The 13,320-nt window shown below is 37.1% G+C and overlaps 1 long non-coding RNA gene across 3 annotated transcripts; it reads right to left on the bottom strand.

The window, feature by feature from the left end:
* Positions 1 to 370: 370 nt before the first annotated feature.
* On the bottom strand, positions 371 to 13,021 carry LOC138106872 (uncharacterized). 3 transcript variants are annotated; one of them, XR_011149169.1, is made up of 6 exons: positions 12,420 to 13,021; positions 11,612 to 12,329; positions 9,630 to 9,715; positions 6,319 to 6,438; positions 6,107 to 6,199; positions 371 to 4,499 (listed from the first exon to the last, which is right to left on the bottom strand). It is a non-coding gene; the product is annotated as an uncharacterized lncRNA (long non-coding RNA). The 3 variants fall into 3 exon arrangements; XR_011149170.1 differs by having other exon boundaries at positions 9,630 to 9,672; XR_011149171.1 differs by lacking the exon at positions 9,630 to 9,715.
* Between the last annotated feature and the right edge of the window lie 299 nt (positions 13,022 to 13,320).

The following is a 13,320-nucleotide window of genomic DNA, read 5'->3' as shown; positions in this document are numbered from 1 at the left end:
TGTGCTTAGCATACCTCAGCAACAGAGGAACAGCACTGGCTGTTCACAAATTCAAACACAAGTCTTTAATGCTGTAAAGTCACATCTTTAACACACAATAATTTCAAAGAGAGAAATACAAGCATAGACGTTTAAAATCCTTGTCCTGTGAAAACCAACTATAGCAAGCTATAAAAGTGCATACACATCTATCCAGATTATTGACCAGCACTCAGCAAACGGAAACAATGTCCTTGCAAAATACTTGTAAATAATTAATAGCTGTGTAAATACTATTCCCAAATACATGTAGTACATTCATATATTAGATGTAATAAACAGGATTACTCATTCTTTAAACACTCTATAAGGAAAACAGCTGTTTTCACAACATATTTGCAAAGTCCAGCTATTTTGAAAACAAAGTATTTTAGAATACTATGGAATTAATTTATACTATACTCAAGACTTCTACTGGTAAAACTATTCCTGTTAATTACTGCACAAAGTAAGAGTGAATCATACAGTTGTTATTTTATGCAACAGTACTCAAAACAAGAAACAGGCAAAAGGGAACTTAATCCTCAGTTATTTGTGTGGATCTTTCTTGCACCAGAAAAATAAAGCTTAGATTGCTCCAAGATTAAAAGCCCTTAACTTGCATAAGGGAATGCTCCCCTTAAATGCTCAGGGGAGTTGAAGTGTTTGATGCATAGAAGGTACTAAATCAGTGACCTCAGTAGAACCATGGGGTCTATATGAAAAAATCTGTGATTTAAACAGTGGACTTCAAGATGAAAGCCAACTCTGAAAGGCAAGTTGTGCCATTCTGAATATATCTTCATAATTATTTCCTCCTCTTCTCTTAAATATTTGTAATCTTCAAAGAAGAAAAAATCACCACAAAAGAAAAAAAAGTCAAGTCACTTGATAAAGTTTTAGGCTCCATAAAGGTCCCACATACCTTACAACACAATTTTAATTAAAATCATTAAGGCAAGTCTACCAGTCTTGTTAGGAATCTTAAGTTTCATTCTTCCCAGTTAGGCTTCTGAACACTGATACTAGGAGCTGATATTCACAGATGCCACTATGGTTTTCCTTTCTTTATATAAACTCCTGGATAAAACTCAGCAGCTGAAAAGGCTTGACTGCCCTCTCTCTGTGGCTTTTTGTTAACTACTTGATCTGTAACTTAAACAGAATTACAGACACACACTTCCAAAAATTCACAATGGCAGGTAATAATCACCATTTTCCCTACAGTCTTAAAAAGGACCCCACTCTACTCCCAATCAATAATATGGTACACTTCCATAAAGTTCTAGATGATAAAACTGCACTTTGTGGCTGAAATAAGGCAATAAAATTTGGTTCTATTGTTTAGCACCACCAGTACTGCCTGTGAATTGAGGCCTTTAACTCCCATGCTCTGTCAGCAGAAGTCACAAGCCATCCTTGTACATGAACACATTAATTACACACAAATGAAAAGCATCACTAGATTTAGTGTATTCTCAGTTTTATTTTCTGATGGGAGAAGAATGGCTGTGAGAACATTATTTTTAATTGTAATATGCAATTTGAAATATAGAAAATAAATATTTGAAAGATGTTAAGTAAAACTTAGGTGACACTAACTAATAAGCACATGGGGTTGGGATGATTGGTTATTTTATCCTTTAAAATATATACACACCTAATGCCATAGTCATAAAAATCTTAAGTCTCAATATAGAACTGCCCTTTTTATAAACTTGAGATAGATTTTACTAAGTCAATTCTACTGCTTAATACTGAAAAGAATGAAGAGTTCAAATTCATACATTCCAGCTACAGGAATCATTCCTGTACATTCCAGGTAGGAATCATAATTTTAAACTCTCCCATCGGTATGGAGCCCCTGCTGGGATTCACAGGCAGAGAGGGGACACTGGAAAAGCGTTTGAAAGGTAAAAACCAGCCCGCGTGATGTTGTTCATCTGCTGCCCCCTCATGGTGAAAAACAAACAAAGCGCCACAGGGCGCCCGGGAAAACAGCTGGATTTCCAGGTCCTGCTACCATCACTTTGCTGGTAACCACCTGGCAGCAGATCTTTCTCATTTTAAAGGAATTCCTTGAAGTTTCACAGTACCCATAGAATCTAAAATATACTTCCCATGTGTGTCTGTTAATAGGGGCATAAAGAAAGACAATTGTGGGACAAAGAGAAAATGAGGCAGCTTGCTCTGGCACTCCGGAGCTCTGTGCAGGGCACAGCCCATGCTCACAGAGCCACAGTCAGCACAGCAGGGTTACCCTTATGCCCTTCTGCCATCAGCTATTCCATCTGTGCTGCAGGACACACCACTGAGCTGGCCATGATTACCAACAGATCCTGTTCTGCTGTGGGGACAAGGCCTTCAGCAGAAAGAATTAAGAGACAGCTGCAGGCTGGGACTATGGCTAATGCCAGTTTTATGAGTTTGCACCTCAGGGGGCTGTAGGAAAGGAACAGTGTTGACATGAAGTTTGTTTTGCTGTACAGAAGTCAAGCAAAGCTCGAGTCAGAACGAGGTATGAAAAGTTCAAGTTTTTAATCTTCGCGTTTCCAGGGAGAGCTCCAGACAGTCCATAAATGCTCCTCTTTCTTTCAAAACAGAGATGCAGTGTGTACATCAGATGACAGATTTCCTACGAAACCTAAGATGAAATCTGGATTGTCATACCCCACTGGTTCACAAGTAACCATTGTAATGATGTAACGATGTAAAGTGCTTAACCTTACACTTCTGCAACTCAAACAGAGACAACTTTTGTTAACTGACTGCTTCATTTAAAAAAAGCCCAAAAGATGCCTATGTGCAAGGTACATCATCAGCACATTGGTCTGCTCCCTACTTATTAACAAAAATGCTCTAGCTCACTTCAAGCAATTAGACCTCTGACTAACCAAACCCAAATTCCATTTTTGCTTTCTTTTTATAATACCAATTTCAGCAAGCTACTAAAACATGTATTTATTTCTTTCCATGTGAGCGACAACAACTCCAAACGAGAAAAGCCAGATTCAGTATAGACAATTACTAGACAATAGTAAGTCCTAGAAAACAGCAGGATAAAGAAGCCATTTGGGGAAAAAAACTTTGACAATTTGAATTAATTTATGATACACAACTGTGAAAGTCATAAAGTTATTTCTCTAGTTAAACTATTGTAAAAATGTTTTCTGACAATGTAACAGTCATATGTCTGGCCATAAAGACCAACAAAAAGAGAACACATCCCAAACCAAATGCACATACTTAGAAGAAACCTAGAGAAAGAGATGTAAACAAGCTTCTCTACCTAAATTTTAGAAAAGTTATCAGAATATTTTGTAATGTCAACTCATGGACAGGTGGCTACCAGAGATTATTATCTTCTTTATCAAAGAAAAAGAGATCTTCTCTGAATAACAGGAATGCATCAAATGCCTTCTCAAATTCTGTTTGGAAGAAAGGATGCACTTGAGGTCAGGGAAAGTCTTGGTGTTAACTCTTACAAGTGCAGATAAGTAGAATTTTATGCTAACTGATAAAATTGGTGCTTCAGTTAATGTTCCTCCTAAAAATTCAGCCGTGACTACAAAGAAAGCTGTTTTTTTCCACCTAGTTAACTGGTCAGATTCCAAGAAGTCTCACAGCATCTCTCTTGGCTCCTGAAAGAGCCTGTTTCAGTGGCTCTACTTTGTAACAAACTTGTACAAGCTTGAAACAAACTATAACAGAAACCCTTTAGCTGCATCTTTTGATCAGCACCTGCGTAATTTGTTCCCAAGACTGGTACTATCCCAAACCAAGTAGAAGGCAGCTGTTTGAAAAGAGTACCTTATTTTTGTTCAGGTTAAGGGCAACTGTCTTACAAAGATATGTAAATAAATCAGCAAATAAATAATGTGCCAGATTACCAAATATTGTATAATGAAGAAAGAAAATAGCAAGTTTTGCTATGATACAGATCATACCTACTGGAGTTAATGCATTTAAATTAGCCTGAATCCTTCTTTCAAGTTGCTTTTGTGTTGAAACACACAGGATTATCTTCAGGCTTCTTTATTCTCTTTCTGTCTTTCATTTGTGGGTTTGTTGTTTCTTCATGATGGATTTGTTTGTGATGTCCACTCAACTGATGTCTGGTTTTGAATACTTGATCCCAAAATGAAGACAAAAGGGCTGCAGAAGTTCTGTAATTTTCCATATGCTCCTTCAACTCTTCTCTGGGCCACCAATTAAGAAATAAGTTAAGTAAACTAATTCAAAAAGAACCCTGAAATACACTATACCATTATTTTATAATACCATCAGTGATGGAAAGACTTAAAAATCTGAGATAGGAAATTTTCAGGTGATGAAAGACAAAGCTGTAGAGAAAATAAACCTTGCTCCTCATTCTGTGCTATGTTTGTGAAACACACATAAAATAGAGCTTCTCAAGAAAAGTCATTTGTTTGAGTTGGTTTTTTTTGTTCATTTGTTGTGTTGTTTGAGGGTTTTTTAACCTGTAGGGCAAAATTAGATTCAAGTTAAAGATAAGTAATTTTGAGGAAAGAACTGCTCTGCTTTATTTTTGCATATACTGCAAATACAATGAACACGCAAGTGATACACAGAAATGTTTAACTGCCATTCACACACACCTTGGATGTACAGATTATCATTATAAGAGGCACACTTGCATTATAAAATTGCTAAAGTGCTGCTCGGCACAATGAAAGATAAAACCAAAATTAGGTAAGCACAAATTATAATCACAAAAATGACAGCATTTGAAAAGTTACTACTGCATTTGACATACTTGCCATGACAATAAATATCCTTTCTTTTTAAAAGTGACAATGCAGGAAGGAGAAACGTGATTTTCAGGTTTCTCATTTGACCTGAATCCATTTGTTTTACCAGACTACAGTGTATTTATCATATAAAACCTTTATACTGATGCCATGAAGATTTTTGCCTTTTCTTTTATACCCCTGTTATACCTTTTTACAACTTCTGTATTCCTAGTGCTTTTTGCCTACATTCTTGGACTTGTTTGTCAAGCTAAGAGACTAAACATTTTAGAAGCTTCGTATCCCGAGATCAGTGTGCCCCAGACCCCAAGGTCCTCTCCAGAACACATTCTGTAAACCAAGATAGAACCATCCAGGGGAAAGTTCCTTGGGGAGGGGGGCTCACTTGAGCCTCTCATTGGGGAATCTTTGATAGATATGCTAATTAGTAAAACCTATAATGTTATACCCAATGTTGGGGAGGGGGTCGGGATCAGACAGAAGAAAAGAGAGACACAGATAGACTCAGCGGGGTGCATCTCGATGCACATGACCTGGACACGTACACCTAAGGATCCTTAAAATAAATACCAAGGTAAAATCCCTTTTCCCCTTCTAACCGTGTGTGACTCTTGATTTTAAGACCAAGAAAAGGCATCAATACTACAATGCACATTTCTAACATTTCTGTCCTTTCTAAGTTTCCTCAGTTAAACTTCCAATGATCATAATACATGTAGATAAAGAACAACCAAACTTTTTACATAATACAGCTACTATGCTGCAAGGAATTGACTTACTTTCATTATGTTATGAATATCTAAAAATTGTTAAAATAGCATAGAATGCTAATTATGTTGTTAAGACTAACTCAAAGATTAGTGAAATGTCAAACCAAGATATAAGCTTAAGAAATACAATCCTGCATACACTTTTAAATATATACCATACTTTGCAAAATTAGGAAAAAAAATTTAAGCCCATGACATGATTGACAAGATACCCAGTGTTTGTTTCAGAGTAAATGAAATACTTTCATCTATGCAAGTATCATTTGGCACAGAATAACTTAATTTGACTCAATATTTTTTGTCCTGACATAGTTTGTATATTACTGCTTTTGCACTAGCCAAGATACCAAAAATTCTCCTTTCACCACTCTCCCAAAAGCTTACAAACAAGATATAAAAGCTGATGTTAATTGTCATACAAATAAATCAATCTCAAAACAGTTGTACCAACTCTGAAGAGTATTTGTAAAAACCAGAATTTGGTAATGTGAGACATTTCAGCAGACTGCTGATTATAGAAAGAAAAAATTAAACACTTTTCCTTACCCAGTGTCACCAAGTCTTATTAAATTGCCCAATCCTTTTAATGTGATGACACAGCAAGCATCAGATTACCAATACTGCTGGATTCTGGAGTCTCTAGTGAGTAAGAGAAAAGGGAGGATAAATGCTAGTTTTGTGACCACTCAGATTGAAAATTATTTAAGAACCTTTTCGCTTTTTTTATTTGCTGTATTCAAGCATAAATAAACACTTACCTGACCCTCCAATTCAACGTACACCAGCGTGGTTCAGTAGTCAAGATGCCACCAACACATGTAAGGATGTTGTGATGGAGCAGGAGCCAGTAACTCTAAAGGGTCTACATGTCACAGGACCTAAGGAAGAAATACATGAACTTTTATACAGCCATGTACTGTATGGCACATACATAGCTATGTACAGCCTAGTAACTCAGAACATACAGCAGTACATACTGCTAAAGGAGATAGCATTTCTGGTGATTTATTTTAGCATATTAAGGTAGATTCCCAATGTATTTCCCACATAAAATAAAAGCTACATTCAAAAACTCAAAGCCTCAACTCATTAAGGTTGCTAAGCCAATAAATAAAAATTAGGTATTGCCAAAATTCAAGTTGAATTGTCAAAATCAAAGTTGCCTTGGTAACCTTAATCTCATTGTTTTTTGTGTATCTACTCTGCTCTCTAACGAATAAAGCGAGGCTAATGAAGCACTACCCATTCTACACACTGAATTTCAAAAGGATCACTGGGAGCAGAAATTTGTATACAGGCAAATCAGGCAATTGAAGATTTTGCAAGTGTACCCACCCACACAAGATGAGTGCTTGGCATTTTGACCTGTATTGAGAGTTCTCAACCCCCTTTTTTTTTTTTTGTGTGGTTTTATTTTCTTTTTAACATTCAACAAGGTTTAGGTTTCATTTTTGGAATCAAAATACCTAAGAAATTAAAGAATTAATGCCAGATTTCACAATGGGGAATAATAAATATATAAAAATATATACACACACATACCAGAAACCTCTCATGTTTGAACTAATTGTCATTTGAGTAATGGCAGCACTAGTAAATAGAAGTGATTATGTACCCTCTTGTTTTAATGCTGATTCACATGTCTGAGGCTATATCCTTTCTGTCCACTTCAGACCAAACTGTTGCCCAAGTTATTCTCATTTTCTGAGACTCCACATTATTTTACTCTTTGCCCACTTTGCCTTGACCCAATAATCACTTTTGCTAACACGCCAAATTCTGCTTAAGCCCATCTCCTCATCTCGTCTTTAGCAACATCTCACAGGTCTTCCAGCCCCACTGGTCTTCAGTACCCAGTTTCTTTTATGTGCTGTCCACAAAAGAATTAAAAACCTTTGCAAGCCAGGTACCAAAGGAAACTGGCAAGTTTTCTTGCTTCCTGTCCCTGCCTCCCTAAAACAGTCTGTCACAATTAGCTTCCTGCAGTAAGGTACTGTCATTGATCACTGCATTTTTCAGAGATACTGAAAAGGCCAAATCTCAACAGATATTTGCATCAGGAGTGTGGCCCTTCAGCTGTTCTAACAGAAGACACCACCGGAAAAATGCTTATATATTTCCTTGAAGACACAGACTATTAGGGCTTTTTAAATGAAAAGTATCCACAATCTTGCAGGTTCCACTTGAAAACATCATGAACAGAAAGTTTTCCCCATAGGCATTCTAGAAAATTGGCTGAATCATTTTTGTTGATTTGCACTTCTGACATCATTAAATGTCCAAAAAGGAATCAAAAGAGACTAAACCCTCGGGTTAAAATAAATCTAAATTGAGTATTGAACCTGGATGGTCATCATGAAAAGTATTACAATTCTGGTGTTACTCCAGTCACACTGACACAAAGCTAAAGCCAGAAAAGCTTCAGACAATGAAGCATCCTTCAGCTTTGACATTCTACGTGGTACAGTATCCCCACCCCCAGTTTAACAACATAACAAATAACAAAATGGTGAGGTAATAAAGTCTTCCTTGTATGAAGCAAGATGGAAATAAAGCTTCACTGAGTAAGATGAAGCAACTCTTGAGAAAGGAAGATAGACTTGCTGCTAACAACAAGGCAGAATTTCCTTTTAAACTAACAACTAGTTATCCAACCAAGCAATTATCAACTGCCAAAATGAGCTCATCATAAACTCTAATCAACCTAAGAAGTATTCAAAACCCAAACATCTCATCATGTCCTGCCATCCAGATTCCCTGCCCTGAATGTTGCCCTCTTTTCTCCTCTACCTACTCAAGCGCTGCTCAGCTGCAAGCTCAATGCAGCTGCCACATCCCACCCCACCTACTGCCTTGGAAAGATGGAGATCTTTGTTTAGTGTCCTCAAGCAAACTCTAAGAAGTCCCTAATCCTTCTTCCCTGCCCTTCAAAACACAGTTCTAATCTATTTTAGTGAGTTTTAAAGCCTTCTTCCACCAATTAAAACAAATTTACTTGCATGCACACTTGTATTAAGCAAATATTTAGCACTGAAGAAAAAAAAAAAGGAAAATAACTGCAAAAAAAGTCTCACATCTTCCATTCAGTATAGTTTGAAACAGTATCTCTGCTTGCATAGATGCTTGCAGACCTTGATCCATTCCTTAGTTGTATTAAAAGCCACAGTTCATTACAATAGCTTAAAAGCAGAGCAAATACATTAACTTATCATAGAAGAAAGACATTTCTCCAGGTTGAACAGTTATTAACACAAATGTTCAAACTTAACTCCTATGTAGTTTAAAAGTATTTTGTAGTTATTTAAGTGACATGAGGCCAAATTTGTCTGAGATACACAGTATTTCAGAAGAAAGAGCAACTATTGATTATGAAGATATAATTTGACCATGGGGACTCTGGCAGCAAATCCAAGGTTAGCTCAGGTCTAAGAATGCTTAATGCACTTCCAATGTCAAAACAGAACAAAAAGCAAACCAAAACAAAACATGGTAACAAGGAGCTCTCAAAGATTTCAAACCACAATTAAAAATGAGTTAGCAAAATATGTACTTGCAGTGGAGTTATTCTCATGTCAATTACCCAGCTTATGAAAAATATTGAAGGAATAGATACATTAGAATACCCCAACTTCAAAGGATTATTTTTAGTGGCAGACATAATACAACTTACATGTCCATTTTCTTCTGAGCACATCTGCTGACAGTCTAAATTTGGTCTGGAGAAAGTACTGGTTGGAGGCTGTAGCTTTAGACAGAGGATTTCTGTCTAAAGGGAAATGCAATCAAGACCACTAACCCTTTCCTTGTAAAGGTTTTTATATAAAATCACTCAACTTTTCAGCAGCTTCTGAACTCTTTTTTATAAGATTCAATTTGTACATTGTTTTCCACTAGCCAGTTAGGCTTTCACGAAGGTTAAAAGCTACAACAAGCATACTGTATCAACTAACGTTAGCAATTACAGCGAGAACTTGACACTAAGTTAAACACAACCTTAGTGCTAAGAAGCTATGGTTAAAACTATTTCAAAAACTATCCCCACAGCCAGCAGAAAGGCTCTCATACTCACTGTATCAGCTCCACAAGCACAATAAATCAGCAGACAGCAGTTCCTAAAAGTGTTACAGTAAAGCTTCCTTTAATGGAATGAAACCTCTGAAAAACATTACCAAGTTGAAGTTTTCTTAGTTTCTTTTTTGTTTTTTCTGCACCTCAAAAATGTATAGAAAGTAGCATGGTGTTAAATAAATATTTAGAAAGGTTTTTCCTTTGCTCACATTTATCACAAAAATGTAAGCAATATTTAGAAAAAATATAAAATATTTACAATTCCACAACACTACCAAGAGCTTAAAAAATTATTAAGTATTTAACCTATTAAATTTTTCACCAGGAAGCTAAAATTAAGTAAACTATCTGCATGTTAACATAGCAATGAATGGCAAATTATAATCTTCAAAAATTCATCACCCCCAGACATAAAGGGAATTGTCAAAAGAGCAGCTCAGAAAACCCAGCCCCAGGTTTCCTCATCACAGTTTTAAGGAAGATGGATTTTTGATCCCTATGCCTCCCACCCAAAAGAAATGAAATTACTCATTCAAGAGACAATTTATAATTTGTTAATAAAAAGCAGTTCTCCTTTCACTTAAAAACCAGATGGTTTATATAAGCACTCATAAATTTTTTCACTGTTGTAGTCATCTCTATTTTGAAATACTGTGAATTTCAATTGTATTTCCATGTGCGTACCCCCTTAGAGAAAAAGTTATACTGGACTGAAGCCTTGTTCTTGGCTTACAGCCATTGTGAAGCAAATAAAAAACTTGTTTTGCTTTTATTTCCAAAAATTACCACTTTCTCAATTACTTTTCCTCCAGAAATTCTGCTATAACCTTTTAAAAAACTCTATCTCCACCCTGTCAGGCAGTAAAAGCCTCAGAAAAAGCTCATGTATCTCAAAGACAACAAAGGCATCAAAACTAGACAGCATAACATGTAATCCAACCTAAACCTTTCAATCAAAACCCTTCATAATCTAATCTAAACCCTACATCATGACACAGATGCCTGGCTACAACCACAGGATGCCCTGTCATTCCACATTCCTTCATGTTCCTAACCTTGTCTGTTCCCTTACCTGACCATGGCCACAAACTCCAGAGCACACCCAGGAGCCATCACCTTATTTCATAATCACCTGTTCTTTCCCTTGGCCATACTGAGCAATCAGAACCAACTCAGTAGCTCAACCCCTGAAGAAAGAATTTGGTTTGTATCCCAGCATCAGCCACGGAAACGTTGCTAAAATCAATTAAATCACTACAACCACCTGCAATACTGAATGGTTAAATAGAAAAATGCCCAGACTACCTTTGTACACAATCTTTCAAGATTTTTACCTACAGACATGCAGGTGAGCACTAGATGCATAGCTTTATTGAGGGCAGAGCACTTGAAATTACTAACAGAAACATTATTTAAGCAACGAGGAGAAAGTGTAATTGGTACAAAAGCAACATTTGTAGTTAATGCAAAGGAGAACAGAAGTAGAATACTGGAATAATGTCCTTTTGTGCTTTAGGAGACAGACTATGTTAGTCAAGGTCTGCCATTTATAAATGGAGATAATATCTAGCTATTAAAAGTGTCACAAAATGTAGAGATAAAAGGCATTCACTTTGATAGTAGTACCTTCACAGTAATGTTAAGAGTCATTAAAAAGCTACTAATATTGAAATTATTGGAATATGATGGTAAACTACCCACAAAATATTCAGAATTCAAAATATGAAATGAGACAGGATTTTGCAGAATGAACATTATCAAAATGTGAACATTTACAACATATTTTTAGAATTTTTACAGTTCTTGCATTTTCTTTGCTCAAACCAGCATGAAGATGTTTTACAGTAGCTTCTGATGATAGCATTTACAGTTCATACTGAAAGGCTACAATAAATTTTGCATTGACCAAATAAAGTTATTTGCAGCAATAAATTTAAGTTGAGGAGGCAACTGGATGAGAGTGAAAAATAAAATCTGACTTACTGGTAAAATCACTGTGTGGGCATGTAACCATATCCTGATAAGGCCAAGCAAGCTACATGAAGATTTCTTATCTGCTCAGTTCCAGATGATGGGCACTGAGATGAGGTTTCCTCTGATGGCTGTTTCTGTGCACTTTCCAGGCACTTTATAAAGTGATATTTAAGCACCTCTACAGATGAGGCACTGGTAGGCTTCTTTTAGCCGCATGTGTGATTTCCAATGGTTTTCCATTAAGATCTACTCAGTCATGTGACAATAAACACATTTAGAGCTACGATCCACATCATGACCCTTTAAAAGGATTTTCTCAGCATCTTTCTACTCTAGTGCTACACTGCACACACTGCAGAAAGGCTGCCTTATCTCAGAACCCAGCTTTAAGGCACAAGCATTTTCCACAGGGTGAGCTGAGCCTTTAGATCCAGCTTTGAACTGATTTTCCTGTGATGTTTACACCTTGATTGAGTCTTAGTGGTTTTTATCTCCCCAGCGAATGTCTGAGTTCTAACACTGGAAATGTGACAGATGCTAAGAGGCAAAGACTGGACTTATCTGTCCTTTCCCTTGGAATATGGAAGAGAAGTCAGCACTGCAGGGTTCCTTAAGTAGCAAAAGATGCTGCTTCTCCAAATAAGGTGCTCCTTTCATAGGAGTGAGAGGCATGAGGATTATGCTTGGGCTCATGACACAACAGCAAGGACTCTTTATTTTGAGACATCTGAAAGACAGACAACAAGACAGTCATTTTTTGCAAGATTTTCTTTGTTTTCATTATTTTCATCTCCAATGCTATATAACTCATTTTTACCTTGGTCCAATTTAGAACAGCCCGAAATTCGACATGCCATATCTGTTTCACGCATTTGAGCCAGGTGTATCCTGATCTTACTTTCGATCCTGCTTGTGAAATGGCAGAGCTTGTACCTATAAATCTCCACCAGAAATATTTCCACCAGACAGGGCAATCTGGGCTTCAAAATCCTCAAGCAGAGCAGCACACAGCTGGGATGTTGTGATGTCCCAACGGTGATGTGCGGGTTCATTGACAGAGCACATTAGTATTTGTAGTTAAATAACTACAAATAACTAATTTTCTGTAGTTGCAGTTGGTTAGAACATGGTTCTGCTAACACCAAGGTGGTGGGTGCAATTCCCGTACAGGCCATTTATTTAAGAGTTGGACTCGAGGATCCTTGTGGACCCCTTCCAACTCCAAATATTCTATGAATCTGTGAAAGGACAATAAACAAAAGAGTTAAAATCCACTTCATGATTTCAAGCGTCTTATCCAAAGTCCGGGGAGCAACGACATCCAGATTCAGATTCCAGTCCTAGGGATGTCTGCAGATTTTACGACTATCTGAAAGAAGTGAGGGTCCTGCATGAGAAAAATGATGCCATAAATGACTGCTCAAATCACCTGTTGAAACTAAAAATGAACTACAGGTTAGCAAGATTACGGCATTTCTGTGTTAAATTTAGAACAGCTCCTGTTAGGAGACAGGCAGCAGTGATCCTAAATCTAAGACTACTTTTAGAAGACGAGAACGCTGGTGAGAAACCTGCACCCTCCAGCCCAGGAGCCACCACAGCGCACCCAGACCCCACCGACCCTTTCCCTGCAGCTCGGCACAGCCAGGCCGAGCCCGGAAAGGCAAATTAAGCGGAGCAACGCCTTACAGCAGGATCATAGAATCGCAGAACGGCTT

This window comes from Aphelocoma coerulescens, chromosome 2 (assembly GCF_041296385.1).
Source record: "Aphelocoma coerulescens isolate FSJ_1873_10779 chromosome 2, UR_Acoe_1.0, whole genome shotgun sequence".
NCBI classification, from domain to species: domain Eukaryota; kingdom Metazoa; phylum Chordata; class Aves; order Passeriformes; family Corvidae; genus Aphelocoma; species Aphelocoma coerulescens.
The sequence above is the reverse complement of the archived record's forward strand: the minus strand, read 5'-3'. Positions and strand labels throughout refer to the sequence as shown.